Source organism: Aotus nancymaae, unplaced genomic scaffold (genome assembly GCF_030222135.1).
Source record: "Aotus nancymaae isolate 86718 unplaced genomic scaffold, 86718_ANA_hifiasm-v0.15.2.pri h1tg000027l, whole genome shotgun sequence".
Classification (NCBI taxonomy): domain Eukaryota; kingdom Metazoa; phylum Chordata; class Mammalia; order Primates; family Aotidae; genus Aotus; species Aotus nancymaae.
This window is the reverse complement of record NW_026988440.1, coordinates 2,064,033-2,079,773: the sequence shown is the minus strand read 5'-3', so window position 1 is coordinate 2,079,773 and position 15,741 is coordinate 2,064,033. Positions and strand designations below refer to the sequence as shown.

Genomic DNA, 15,741 nt, shown 5'->3' with positions numbered 1-15,741 from the left:
TGATAACTTTCCTCTCCGTCATCAGTCTCGGCAACGGTTCTCTAACAAAAGACAGGTTAACAAGAGAAAAACATTCGTTGAATCAAAATTTTGTGTGACATGGTAGCCTTTAGAATGAAGACCCACAGGGACCAGGTGCGGTGGCTCACACCTGTAATCCCAGCACTTTGAGAGGCTGAGGCGGGCGGATCAGTTGAGGTCAGGAGTTCAAGACCAGCCTGGCCAACATGGTGAAATCCCATCTCTACTGAAAAAAAAAAAAAATACAAAGCTAGCTAGGTGTGGTGGCAGGTGCCTGTAGTCCCAGCTACTCAGGAGGCTGAGGCAGGAGAATTGCTTGAACACAGGAGGCAGAGGTTGCAGTGAGATCACACTACTGTGCTCTAGCCTAGACGTCAGAGCGAGATTCTGACTCAAAAAAAAAAAAGAAGACCCACAGGGAAAATTCTCCTTTTTTATGCTTAGAGTTAATGAAGGATGGACAGTCATGTGGAATTATGATGGGACAGAAAGGGTATGATCTAATTAATGTCAATGGGCTGAGCAGGGGGATCAGCAAGGCCTGTCTGTTCAGATTCTCCTTGGCCTCTATGTTGCAGCATTTCTTCCTGCCGGGTATGGGACAGGACGCCTCTGGAATGAGGGTTTTATGGCCCACCATCAGACAAGGGTAGGTCAGACAATTTCCTTATGATCATTTCTTAGACAGATGGCAGGAGTAGGAGAAATTCTAGTTTTTATGGCTGGCTTTGGGGAAAGGGGTTCTGGTTTCTATGACCTGTCTTAGGGAAGATGAATTCTGGTTTCTGTGGCTCACTTCAGGGGAGAATGAGGGCGACAGACAGGAGGGCAGGGCAAGGTCAGAGGGGTCTTGGTCCCGAGGCTGCTTCCGAGGCCTCCCAGTGTCCTTCAGTACTTTGGTACTCGGCATGAAAGTGCCACACTTTGGGGTATTGTTTTCTGAGCCCCAGTGTTTTCTTCCTCTCTTCTCCATTCTTTCCCAATCTCTTCTGCTTTATTTTATTTTCATTTTTATTAAGATGGAGTCTCACTCTGTCATTCAGGCTGGAGTGCAGTGGCACGATCTCTGCTCAGTGCAACCTCTACCTCCCTGATTCAAGTGATTCTCCTGCCTCAGCCTCCCGAGTAGCTGAGACTACAGGCATGCGCCACCATGTGCCACCATGCCCGGCTAATTTTTTGTATTTTTAGTAGAGACAGGGTTTTGCCATATTGGCCAGGCTGGTTTCGAACTCCTGACCTCAGGTGATCCACTGGATCAGGAGTTTTCTTTCCACTTGTTTTTTTCTTCTTTTTTCATCCCATCGCCTTGGGTCTCTTCTTGTCTATCTCTCCATCTTTCTTACTGTCAGCTGGCCCCTTGCTTTTCCCCTTCCTTTCTTTGCGACAGCTTCCTATCTCATTTGTTCAGCATACTAGAGGTGCAAACTGATGGCCTACTGCCTGAATATCTGCTCTGCAGAAACATGTAATTTGCTAAGAGAATGTTTATCCAAAATATTGTCTTCAGGGACTGGATGCAGTGGCTCATGCATTAGCTCCAGCACTTGGGAGGCCAAGTTGGGAGGATTGCTTGAGCCCCTGAGTTTGAGACCGGCCTGGGAAACATAGCAGGACCCTGTCTCTATAAAAAATACAAAAAATAGCCAGGCATGATGCTACACACTTGTAGTCCTAGCTACTGGGGAGGCTGACTTGGGAGGACTGCTTGAGCCCAGGAGGTCAAGGCTGCAGTACACTTTGACTGTGCTACTGCACTCCAGCCTGGGTGACAGAGCAAGATCCTGTCTCCAAAAAACAAAAACAAAAAGAAAGAAAAAAAGTAAAAAAGGTCTCCAATCTCAACAATTAAGAATTGGACATTTCTTTCCTTCTTTTTTTTTTTTTTGAGACAGAGCCTTGCTCTGTCACCCAGGCTGGAGTGCAGTGGTGCAATCTTGGCTCACAGCAACCTCTGCCTCCTGCCAAGATTTCACAAAAAAATCCAGATTTCAGGCTGGGCAATATGGGCAACACAGTGAGACCCTGTCTTTACAAAAAATAATAAAAATAATCTAGGTGTGGTGGTTCACGCCTACAATTTAATTTGAGAGGCTGAGGCGGGAGGATTTTTCCAGCCCAGGAGTTCGAAGCTGCAGTGTGTTATGATCGTGCCACTACACTCCAGACTGGGGTGAGACTGGTCTCTAAAAAGAAATCCCAGTTTTACAGCTTAAAAAAAAAAAATCTGGCTATCTGGCCTCATGGGTCCCACACTGATGGCTAGTAACAGTTGATGGAGCTGGGCGATGGCTGCCCCTCTCTGTTCGCTGGTGCCCACTCCATGCCTCCTGGCCTCCCTAATACTGAGGGAAAATGTCAACTGGCATTTATCATTTAGTTTGAGCAGTTGTTTTTTCCTCTAGCAGGAAAATTTTAGTTTCTACTTATATCTCTACTGAAAAGTGGGAAAACAAACAGAGCACAGGAGCCATGTCTTTCTTATCGCAAGCCTGCTTCCTCATTTGCATTTTCTGCTTTGCCCCTGCAGGTGGCTGAGTTTTCAACCTTTGCTATAGACAAAGGCTCAGGTCTCCCTTCCCCATTTCCCACCGTGACTGACTTCTCTCTTACTCTCTCCATATGTCCTTGTCTCCCTTTTTGTTCATATAAAGTTAATATTTAGGCTGGGCACAGTGGCTCACACCTGCAATTCCTGCACTTTAGGAGGGTGAGGCGGGCAGATCACTTGAGGTCAGGAGTTCAAGACCAGCCTGGCCAACGTGGTGAAACACTCTCTCTACTAAAAATACAAAAATATTAGCCAGGTGTGGTGGTGCATGCCTGTAATCCCAGCTACTCGGGAGGCTGAGGCAGGAGAATCACTTGAACCCGGGAGACGAAGTTTGCAGCCAGCAACAGACAGAGTGAGACTCCATCTTTAAAAAAAGTTAATATTTAATGCATTGATGTAAGGCTAAATAACTTCAGGATGACTTTTGAAACTTTTTTCAAACTGTTTTGAAATCTTCAATCTTCAGAAAAAGTCTGTGAAAAATCATTTTATTTTCACAATAGTGTGTGTATGTATGTGTGCGCACATAGATGAGAGCAGTTACTCTATGAAGGATCTATTACTTGTCTTGCTATTTGTTTTGTTTGACTAATAGCCTATTTATATGGATGAGATCTGAGAACTGGATACTCGGCCCTATGGAAGAGGAGTCTTCTTTAAGGTCATTATCAGTACAGGCCTGGCATTCACTTAACCAGTAATAGAAATCTGAAAAACAGTGGCCTTTAAAAATGGGAGTATAATTTTTCTGCATTCAGAATAAATCTAGAGGTGAGAACAGGGGTCCTAATAGCATAGCAAAATTGGCAAGAACGTAGTGTATTAATCATGTTTTCTAGTTTCTGAATTCTGATGTTTCCACATCTTGGGGTCTTGCTGAGCCTGGAGTGACTGCCCTTCCCAGGGTGAGCTAATTCCTAGAAGCAAATAACTCTCTTGTCATATGTAGGTCAACCAGTCTAGACCCATCCTCCCAACCGCCTCCTTCATCGGGCTCTGCCACTCCTAACTGCAATTCCCCTAGTCACCCCAGGACCAGTACTAGACAGCTAGGGACAGTCCCTACCCCCCAGAGGCTGCTGAAATTAGTCAGACTAGCCAAGCCTAAACTTGCTTACCTGCCTGCACACTCCTGCCTGTGAAACCACAAAAAGGGCTCTTGCCCACATTTTCCTTTCACCCCGCTGCCTCCTGACTGACTCGGGTGCTTCCCCCAGGGGCACCCCCTGCATGCCATGCCATGCCTCCTGCATGTTTCTAGGGAACTGTGAGTAAACTTCTTCCTCCATGAAAGTGATTCCTGTGTCTGCATGTCTTACCACACCTGATTAAAACAAATCCTGGCTACCTTTACAACCCCTAGGTCCATCCAGCCTTCTGAGCCACCACCCTGACTCCATCTAGCATCAAGAATCTCATTTTCTGGGCCAGGTGCAGGGGCTCATGATTGTAATCCCAGCACTTTGGAAGACCGAGGCTGGAGGATCATTTGAGGTCAGGAGTTTGAGACTAGCTTGGTCAACATAGTGAAATCCTGTCACTACTAAAAATAAAAATAAAAATAAAAATAAAAATAATTAGCTGGGTGTGGTGACACATTTCTGTAACCCCAGCTACTGGGGAGGCTGGGGCATGAGGATCACTTGAACCTAGACGGGGAGGCTGCATTGAGCCAATGATGTGCCACTGCACTCCAGCCTGGGTGACAGAGTGAGACTCTGTCTCATAATAACATAAAATAAAAAGAATCTCATTTCTGATGGCATGATGGCTCACACCTATAATCCCAGCTCCTTGTGAGGCTGGGATAGGTGAATCACTTGAGGCCAGGAGCTTGAGACCAGCCTGAGGAATGTAGCAAGACTCTGTCTATAAAAAAAAAATTTTTTTTAATTAGCCAGATATACCGGTATACACCTGTAGTCCCAGCTACTCAGGAGGCTGAGGCAGGAAGATCACTTGAGTCCAGGTGTTTGAGGCTACAGTGAGCTGTGATCACACCACTGCACTCCAGTGTGGGCAACAGAATGAGACAGAGTGAGAGTGTCCCTAAAGATAGTAAGAATAAGAATCTCATTTTAATTTTTTAATTTTTTGGTGCTGTGACTCGGATGAATCTCATTTCTTAATTTATTTTCCTCCTAACACTTACCATATTCTGGCATACTATTTATTTTGTTTACTTGTAATTTGTCTCCTTTCACTAGACTGTAAGCTCCTTGAAGGCAGAGATTTTTATCTGTTTTCTTCATGCTAAGTTCCTAGAACTGAAAACAGTGCCTGGCATGTATTTGCTGAATAAATGATTAAGTGCTCTCAAGTTGAGGGCTGGAGTTCAGGGCATCACGGTTTTGTTTCAGGCTGGAAGAAGTGGGAGAATAAAAGGCAAAGGAGGTCCTTGCCAGCTGAGTCAGTCTTAGAACAGAACTTTTCTGAAAGTCCCTTTTATGTGACTTAGGCTGACATCTCACTGGCCAGCTCTAGGCCACATTACCACTCCTACCTGCAAGGCAGTTTGAGGCAAAAAAAATTTTAAGCGTAGAACTTTGCTAAACAAAATAAAATTGGGGTTCTGCTAGAAAAAGGAATGGGACCATGAATACTGAGTCTCTGCAAGGTGGCTGTTGGTTGCACTCCAAATGCCCACAGCATTATACACGGAAAATAATACATGGAGCTCTTTACTCTGGCCTGTGTTTTTCTCCCTATTTACTCTTTTTTTTTTGAAATAGAATCTCACTCTGTCACCCAGGCTGGAATGCAGTGATGAGATCTTGGATCACTGCAACCTCTGTCTCCTGGGTCAAGAGATTCTCCTGCCTCAGCCTCCCATGTAGCTGGGATTACAGGTGTCCGCCACCACGCCTGACTAATTTTTGTATTTTTAGTAGAGATAGGGTTTCACTATGTTGGCCAGGCTGGTCTTGAACTCCCAACCTCAATCGATCTGCTCCCCTAGGCCTCCCAAAGTGCTGGGAATACAGGTGTGAGCCACCGTGCCCAGCCTCCTCTCTATTTACTCTTGTGAGTAACATCAGCTTCTTTGAACTTTACCAAACTTTGATTCCTTAATTGCATACTTAACTGTTTATTTGTTGAGTTTCCAAGATGTAATTGCATATAATTCCGGGAACTATAAGAATTCCCTTAACCTACCAGCTGTCCTATTTTTAGATACTATTATTCCTACTGAAACATTCAGTGGCTTAAGCTCTGCCCAACAGGCTCCTGACCCTGTGTGCCTGTGTGGTGTGCGTGTGTGGTCTGTGTGTGTGTGGTGTGTTGTGTGATGTGTGTGTATGTTGTGTGTATGTGGTGTGTGTGTATGTGTATGTGTTGTGTGTGTGTCGTGTGTATGTGTTGTGTGTGTGTCGTGTGTATGTGTGTGTCATGTGTATGTGTGTGTATGTGGTGTGTGTGTATGTGGTGTGTGTGTGTATGTGTTGTGTGTGTTGTATGTGTGTGTTGTGTGTATGAGTGTGTTGTATGTTGTGAATGTATGTGTGTGTTGTGTGTATGTGTGTGTTGTGTGTATATATGTGTTGTGTGTATGTGTGTGTTGTGTGTGTGTGGTATGTGTGTTGTGTTGTGTGTGTGTTGTGTGTATATGTGTGTTGTGTGTATGTGGTGCATATATAGTGTGTGTGTGGTGTGTATGTGCACATGGGGATGTGCACGCTCACACCACAGATAAGGGGAAGATAGAGGGAGACTCCCGTGGCCCTTCCTCCTTTTTTCCAAGGCTGATGTTGGCCCTTTCTGAAAATGCTTTGAGGTGTAGAAAGCAGCCGGCAGATAAGCTCTCCCTGTGATAAAGGAGCCACAGCCCGAGCAGAGCCCCTCCCACCTCAGCCTCCTAAGCAGCTGAGACTACATGTGTACCACCATGTTTAGCTAAGTTAAAAACAAGTTCTGTAGAGATAGGGGTCTCACTGTATTTCCCAGGCCGATCTCAAATGCTTGGCCTCCAGTGTTCTTCCCACCTTGGCCTCTCAAACACTTTGATTACAGATATGAGCCACCACAGCTGGCTGAGAATTTTATGGCCATCACCTAGACAAAAATGCAGGGAGAGGTTAGAGTAATAATTCCAGTTTTTATGGCTTTTGCTTTGGAGAAAAATGGTTCTAGTTTCTAGGACCTGCCTTGGGGAAGAGGATTCTGGTTTCTGTGACTCACTTCAGGGAAGAACGAAGAACAAGAGAGACAGAGGGCAGGAGCAGGTCAGAGGGACCTTGGTTCTGAGGCTGCTTCTGAGGCCTCCCAATGTCCTTTATTTTCATTTATTTGTTTGTTTATTTATTTTTGAGATGGAGTCTCACACTGTTGCTTGGGCTGGAGCACGATGGCACGACCTTGGCCCACTGCAGCCTCCGCCTCCCAGGTTCAAGCGATTCTCCTGCCTCAGCCTCCTGAGTAGCTGGGATTACAGGTGCATGCCACCACCCTGGCTACTTTTTTGTATTTTTAGTAGAGATGGGATTTCACTATGTTGGCCAGGCTGATCTCAAACTCCTGACCTTGTGATCTGCCTGCCTCGGCCTCCCAAAGTGCTGGGATTACAGGTGTGAGCCACCGTGCCCAACCTCCAATGTCCTTTAGTTAAGTACTCAGTGCCATACTTTGGGGTATTGCGTTCTGAACCCCAACAGAAACAACCCACTCTCTTGGCATCAGCCTCGTGCCTACACCTGCAGAAACAGGAGCACAAGCCACTGCAGGTGTGGGCTCCTTGGACAGAGCAAGTCCAGTGTCACCTGCTCCTCACCTGTACCCAGTGGCCTTTCTTGGCAGCCTCCCCATCTTCTTCAAAGTGCCCCTTTGAAGCACTGACTTCCCCAGACTCCCTTGAATCCAGCGTGGCCACATGACTATTTGGATAATGAGTCATCAGTAGAAGTCAGCTTGGTGGGGCTTTCAGGGAAACAACCGCTTTCCTGTTATTGTTTATTTGTTTTGCTTCTTCTTTTTTTTAAATTTGCTCCTGCCGCCCCTCCCCGTGTGTGTTTGTTTTTAAGATGGATTTGATTAGAACACATCTTTTGCTCCTTCTTCCTCCTTTCTGCCTGGAATGTTGATGTGGTGTCTGAAGGCAGAGCAGCCATCTTGCACACGTGACATAGAGAGGTAGATGTGAAGACATCCAGCAGGAGATTGCATCCCTGGTGATTGTTTGGAGCAGCTGTATGGCCCTGGACTGCCTCCTCCAGTCTTCTTGATAACTGGGAAAAGTAAACACCTATGTAGTTAGGCCATTGTATTGAGTTGTTGTTACTCAAGAACCAAACCCAATCTTTATTGATTGATTGATTGAGATGGAGATTTGCTCTTGTCACCCAGGCTGGAGTGCAATGGCAAGACCTCGGCTCACTGTAGTCTCCACCTCCCAGTTTCAAGTGATTCTTCTGCCTCAGCCTCTCAAGTAGCTGGGATTACAGGTGCCTGCCACCACTCCTGGCTAATATTTTGTATTTTTAGTAGAAACGGGGTTTCACCATGTTGGCCAGGCTGGTCTTGAACTCCTGACCTCATGATCCACCTGCCTCCACCTCCCAAAGTGCTGAGATTACAGGTGTGAGCCATGGAACTCAACCTTTTTTTTTTTTGAGACAGAGTCTCACTCTGTTTCCCAGGCTGGAGTACAGTGTGGTGTGATCTCAGCTCACTGCAACCTCTGCCTCCTGGGTTCAAGCAATTCTCCTGCCTCAGCCTCCCGAGTAGCTGGGATTACAGGTGCACACCACCACACCTGGCTAATTTTTGTATTTTTAGTAGAGACGGGGTTTCACCATGTTGGCCAGGCTGATCTCAAGCTCCTGACCTCAGGTGATCCATCTGCCTTGGCCTCCCAAATTGCTGGGATTACAGGTGTGAGCCACTGTGCCTGGCCTTTATGTGGTTTTGTTTGGAGCTGAAGTAAATAGTGTCTCATCTGTTCCTTCCTTAAAAGCTATTTCTCCATATTGCTTCCCAGGCACAAAATTCATAAAAGTATGCAAGCCATATCCATGTTACCCACTCCCTAAGGCCCTTCCAAGGCCTTGAGAAACTAGACTCAGCCCCTGTGTCTCAACGTAGGGGGACTGCATATAGCATCTTTGAGCTTCAGTTTCTCTTGCTGTAAAATGGGGAATCTTGACTACTTAGCAGGCATCATGTGTTAAAACTCTAACCTCATTAGCAATTCTAACTATTATCAACATCCCATACTCCTTGGACTTTTTAGGGTTTTCCCAAAGCAAATGGGAAGATTTGCTGCCAAAGCTCACTTTGGGAGGTCACCAGGCCCAGAACATTCTTGTCCTCACAAATTTTCACTTCCTTCATTTAAGAACAAGGACTAGAGCGTTCTGAATTACAACTGGGATAGGTGGGAGGGAGTTACCTATGTGGGCAACATTAGGAAAACTTTTTTTTTTGAGACAGGGTCTTGCTCTGTTGCCCAGGCTGGAGTGGTGATGCGATCATGGCTCGCTGCAGCCTCGACTTCCTGGGCTCAAGCAATCCTCCTGTTTTAGCCTCCTGAGTGGCTGGGACTACAGGCGCACACTAACACACTCCATTCATTTCGCATTTCTTATAGAGATGGGGTTTTGCCACGTTTCCCAGGTTGGTCTCAAGTGATCCTTAGAGAACCATTCTACCAAACCAGAAGTGACAGATCAACTCCCAGCAAGCCTTTAGTGGGCATTGTCCTTTTCAGGGAGCTGAATACAAGAGGGATCTCAGAGCCGTAACACCTGTGCTGCCCATAATGGTGGAAAAGGGAAATCTAAAAAGGGTTTGGGTCTGAGCTGGGGCCTAGGAAAAGTTAATGGGGCAGTGATTTGACCTTTTCTACCTACCTCCTTGTAATAATATTATTTTAACAATCTGGTTGGGTGCGTGGCTCACATCTATAATCCCAGCACTTTGGGAGGCCAAGCTGAGTGAATCACCTGAGGTCAGGAGTTTGAGACCAGCCTGGCCAACATAGTGAAACTCTGTCTCTACTAAAAATACAAAAATTAGCCAGGTGAGGTAACGTGTACCTGTAATCTCAGCTACTCGGGAGGCTGAGGCAGGACGATCTCTTGAACCTGGGAGACGGAGGTTGCTGTGAGCTGAGACTGCGCCATTACCCTCCAGCCTGGGTGACAGAGGGAGACTCCTTCTTCAGAAAAACCAAACCAAAACAACCAAAACAAAAAAACCAATCTTTCCCCCATGACCTTGCCTCTCTCCAACCTCCCGGGGTATTTCCGTAGTCTCAGTAGACCTTAGCCATCAGAAAATGTCCTTACCATGACTCTTTGTTTATTGTGCAATTATCTGAAGATAGTCTTCTGATGGCATTCTTTCCTCTCCTTTCCTTGTGTGTCATCATCATTTCTTGCTTCTTCCTGTCTCGTGCTCGCTCTCTGAAATCTGATCTATCCTTTAGTCCTATCTCAGATGTCCTTATGAAGCAAGACCGGATGGAGACACTTTCCTTCTCTGGAGCCCACGGCACTTAGCTGCTATGGCGTTTGTGCTCATCAGCAAACGGGAATGCGCTTGCACTAGACTTATCCTCTCACCATTCTTTAGGTTCCTTAAAGCAGGGACTGTTGTTTACTTAGCCCTGCTCATGGCACGTTGTATTTGCTTGATAATTATTCCTTGAATTTAACCAGAAATTCCAATTTGGAAAGAGAGGACATATATACACCTAGCACGGTATATTTAAATAAACTAGAGATAATTTTCCTTGAGAAATACCTCCTATTTACACCTTTGCCACACAGGTATAGACCTGGAAATAAAAGGTGTGGCTAAAAGCTACCTGCTCAGAGAACTCTTTACTTCAGATTTTCTTTACGGATTCTTCAAGCTGTAAAATAAACCAATACCATCGCTCATCACCTATAATTAGGAAGTTATGAATAACTCTTTCCTGGGGACCCACTGAGTCAGAGTTTCACACCTGGTTGGGCAAGTAGTGGGTGTGATCGGTGATGAATATGTTTTTGGTTTCAGCACCAGCATCAGCTATTTACATATCAGTGATGCAAATCTCCATATGCAGAGTCCTCGATATTGTTCAGAGTGCTTTCATACCCCTGCCCAAAGAGGACCGAGCGGGACTGGCTGCCGAGAAAAGGAACTCGATAAAGCAGGTTCAAAGGGTCCCTCCCTGATTTCTTACACTGGAAGAGTTAGCCTTCTTCAGGAAGGGTAACACAGTGGGAAAAGAGAAGTGGAATGTCACAGTTCTGACAGCCACAGCATGGAGATAGCCAATTAGATACGAGAGTTGGAAGCTTAGCAGAGAGGATAGCTGGAGAGTACATTTCAAAGTCATTGCCATAAAAACAAGAATGAAACCCTGACAGTGGGTGGGATCACCTGGGAGGGTACGGAGGAAGAGGAGGATGGATTGAGAATGGAGTCCCAATGCTTGGGTGGTGCATGGAGGCCAGAACACCTGAACAGGCCCAGGAAGGTGTGGGTAGAGAGGCCAAGGAGAGAGAGAGGAGTTACTGTGGAAATTGACAACTTCAGTAAATGAGAGAGAGGTCAGCTGTAAGGTAAGAACCAAGAAGGGTCCACTGGATTTGGCGTGGAGCAAAGGGATGGAGTGAGTGGAGTAAAAGTGAAGATGGGGCCGGGCGTGGTGGCTCATGCCTGTAATCCCAGCACTTTGGGAGGCCGAGGTGGGTGGATCACGAGGTCAAGAGATCGAGACCATCCTGGTCAACATGGTGAAACCCCGTCTCTACTAAAAATACAACAAATTAGCCAGACATGGTGGCACATGCCTGTAATCCCAGGTACTTGGGAGGCTGAGACGGGAGAATTGCTTGAACCCAGGAGGCGGAGGTTGCGGTGAGCCGAGAATGCACATTGCACTCCAGCCTGGGCAACAAGAGTGAAACTCCATCTCAAAAAAAATATTAAAAAAAAAAGTGAAGATGGAAGGTGGATTTCCATGGTGCCAGAGAGGAATGGAAGTAAGGAGAGCGTAGTGGACATGGAGATGTGCTGCTCAGATCTCCCCCAAGGAAAGACTCGTTGCCCAGCTATGGAAGAGCAGTCAGCAGACAGCCTCCAGCTACCAGCATCTTCACTTCAGGGTCCACTGGCTGCAGAGAGCTGCCTGGTCCCTCTCCCTGGTCACAGCCTTTCTCTGGGCAGCCCCATGTGGTGACTGAGCAGGGCTGGTTATAAATGCCTGGCTCTTTCAGTCCAACTTGCTTTGCTTTGATGGACAATACCACCCCCAGCTCTCTGAAGAGTTATGAGAGGTGTGGTTGGGCCTACAGCTCAGTTTAACTTCTCCCTCTGCTCACTCCTGCTTCCTCACCCTTATTCATAGGTGTTAATTCCTAATTAACATCTTGCACCCCAACTTTATCTTAGCATGTTTCCAGAGAACATGGTCTCCAACAGAGTGGTGGAAATAAGTCTTTTGAAGAGTTTGATTGAGAGCAGGGGTTGGGGGGCAGGAAGGAAGGAGTAAGGAAAATTAGTGGGGCGTGGTGACGCGTTTATAGTCCTAACTATTGGGAGGCTGAGGTGAAAGGATCGCTTGAACCTAGGGGTTCAATGCTGCAGTGAGCTATGATTTTGCCACTGTACTCCAGTGTGGGTGACAGAGCGAGACCCTGTCTCAAAAAAAAAAAAAAAATGTGTGTGGACTGTCAAGATGGCTTTTGTGCACTGATTCTGGAATTCAATGGGCTTGCTATTTCTTCAAACTATGCCATATATATGCCAAGTATAGCCTCTATATAATGTACAAGACATGATAAAAGTATTGGACAGAGCAGGATTGAGGTGAGAACCCTCTAGCACCTTAAGATACTATAATTTAATCAGTTCCAATTTCTCCTAACTGTACCATTACCTATTCCGTAATTCTCCATTTATTCCAGAAGTATATACTTTGGAATGTCATGAAATGGCTTAATCAAAGGGAGACCCCTGGCCTATCAAGCTGCCTGGTTCTGTCTGTCTAGTAACCCTGATAAGGGAGCATGGAATGAGGAGAGCCTGCCGTGACCTGCCCTTGCAGAGCCCCCAGGGGCCTGGTGACCACACTCAGTTCTTCTCAGGGCTCACAAAACACTTTACAAAACACCTTTCTGTATGTCATATGAGGGTTTTTGCCTGCAGTCATCACCAAGGCCACTGATCTGTAGTTTTCTCTTTTTTATTTTTGAGACAGTCTTGCTTTGTCACCTAGGCTGGAGTGTAGTGGCGCCATCTTGGCTTACTGCGAGCCTTGACTTCTTCGGCTCAAATGATTCTCTTGCCTCTGTCCCCCAAGTAGCTGGGACTACAGGTGCGCACCACTACACCTGGCTAATTTTTGTATTTTTCGTAGAGATGGGGTTTTGCCCAGGCTGGTCTTGAACTCCCAAACTCAAGTGATCCACCTGCTTCAGCCTCCCAAAGTGCTAGGATTACAGGCATGAGCCACCACACCTGCCTGATCTGTAGTTTTCAACATTCATTTTTTTCAACTGTCATTTTTTTTCCATCTTTGGGAGTCAGAGCCACACAGTCTCCAAATTCTAATACTTCTCTGACTCTTTGTGATTCCTCAGAGATTATTTATAGTGACTTGGAGATACTCTCAGTTAATTTTCATTTTGGTACTTGGGAATGTAATCCATTCAGAACAGGAGGTTTGAACACATTTGGAACAGCTACAGTTGCTATGATTTTTTTTTTTCCGGGTATTATGGTGATTACTACTCAGCAATGGCTGTTCCGCTGTTTCCTAGTCAAATGCCATGCTGCTTACTGAGAAGCCAGGGGCACTTCGAGCCTTCTGCTTTTGCTCTATCATCTGGAAACATTATTCTATTCCTTTGGACATGGGTAAGGGACCTGTCCCTAACTTGTCCTTCTTTTTCCTTTGGTCTTAACCACTTTCACTTATACCAAGACCAAACTTCCTTACCTTTCCATGTAGGAAACCAGACACCCTCAAGATCAGTGCCCTGCCACTCCTTATGTAGCGAGTGATAAATGCTCATGGAAGCCAGGTGTGGTAGCTCACGCCTGTAATCCCAGCACTTTGGGAGGCTGAGGTGGGTAGATCATGAGGTCAGGAGTTTGAGACCAGCCTTGCCAACACGGTGAAACCCCGTCTCTACTAAAAATACAAAAATTAGCCAGGCGTGGTGGCGGTGCCTGTAAGCCCAGCTACTCAGGAGGCTGAGACAGGAGAATCGCTTGAAACTGGGAGGTGGAGTTTGCAGGGAGCCAAGATTGTGCCACTGCACTCCGGCCTGGGCAACAGAGCAAGACTCCATCTCAAAAAAAAAGTAAAAGAAAAAGGAAAATGCTCGTGGAAAATTAGGAGAAAACTAAGGGGTGAAAGGGAATAACTCTAAAAAGAACACGTTCACGCTTTCTGACAGTATAGTTGCATGTTTTCAATTTATCTTGGCCACCAGATGGCATAACTGGGTTCGTTGAGATAAAGAGGCCACTACCCTGAAAAAACAAAACCCCCAGATAATTAATGGTGAAAATGCCCCTGAGAAAGCTCATTTCTAATTCTTACTCCCAACTGGCTTTTTATACATAGGCAGGGAGCACTCAGCTTTGGAATTTTAAGGTTCAAAAAGGAATCTGTCTGTACCGGATGGCCAGAAAACTGCATCAAAATTGTCAACTGGCACTTAGAACTGTCTGTTCTAAGAATTAGAAATGAACTTGTGCCTATCTGCTTCTTCTTCTTTTTTTCTTTTTTTTACATAAATTAACCCATTTATTATAGGCCAGTGATGTCTCAAAATGTAGAGGAGCATCTACTGGTCTTTCAGTTCCTTCAGTCTTCTGGTGGCGGACTTTACCGTGACAGCAGAAGTGGTATTGTACGTCCAGCCACCGCCAGCCAGTCTTCATGCAGGAACCACAGTGCCAGATCCCCACAGCTCGTCTCTCCATCTTGGTTTTGTCACAGAAAGAGCAAATGTACTTGGCATGCTGGCTGACTTCAATTTTCTTCACCATTTTCCGGAGGGAGGCCCCATAGCGGGTCCCGTATTTACCGACGATCCCAACTTCCTTGGTACGTTTGGCCATGTAGCTGGTCCGAGCCCAGAGAGACGTCTATCTGCTTCTAACACACACCTTCCTTTGAAGTAAACTGCTTTCTGTTGAGCCGTTGCATCTCGGAGCAGATGAAGAGGGTGGTGAGGAATTGTTGCTGATACCAGCATTGTTGGTCTAAAACATACATCACATTTTGTCAGGAGAAGTGCTGACTGCCCTGTGGAATCTGAGGCTGAGTGGCATTGGCCCCTAAGGATTAGTTTGTTCCTTTTGGTTTCATTTGAGTATGATTTGGAACTTGTGGGATTTGGGTTACAGCAAGAAGGGAACTGAGAAAGTAAAAATGGTCGGTGCTTGTTTTGTGCTTCTGCATATTTTGGACCCTGAGGGATTTTAAAGGTCTATTTCTAATATTTGTTTTAGGTGGACAGATTTGTTTATTCAACAAGCATTCCAGGCACCATATAGGGGCTGGGGATAAATAGTAAAGACGGCAGAGTTCCAACTTTCAAGGCGTTTTCTAATTTTGGTTTACAGTCCCACAGGGACAAGATGGAAACCCGACAAGAGGCTCTTTGAGTGCGGCCCCAGGGAACACTCAGTGCCCAGATGTGTGAAGGGGGATGCACCTCCTGGTGAAAGCAGAAGCCCTTTAAAACTTTATTGACTGGCTGGGCGTGGTGGCTTACACCTGTAATCCCAGCACTTTGGGAGGCTGAGGTGGGCAAATCGTGAGGTCAAGAGATTGAGACCATCTTGGCCAACATGGTGAAACCCCATCTCTACTAAAAATACAAAAATCAGCTGGGCATGGTGGCATGCGCCTATAGTCCCAGCTACTTGGGAGGCCGAGGCAGGAGAATTGCTTGAACCTGGGAGGCGGAGGTTGCAGTGAGCCAAGATCGCGCCACTGCACTACACAGCCTGGGTGACAGAGTAAGACTCCATCATAAAAAAAAAAAAAAGAATAAACCAAAATGGCAAAGCTTCTTGATAACATCCCAGCCTTTTTTTTTTTTAATTTTTTTGTTTTTTTGAGACGGAGTCTTGCTCCGTCGCCCAGGGTGGAGTGCAGTGATGTGATCTCATCTTACTGCCATCTCTACCTCCCAGGTTCAAGCAATTCTCCTATC

At 46.0% G+C, this 15,741-nt stretch overlaps 1 pseudogene; it reads right to left on the bottom strand.

The window, feature by feature from the left end:
- Window positions 1-14,361: 14,361 nt before the first annotated feature.
- LOC105704574 (large ribosomal subunit protein eL43-like) lies at window positions 14,362-14,666 on the bottom strand (annotated as a pseudogene).
- Between the last annotated feature and the right edge of the window lie 1,075 nt (window positions 14,667-15,741).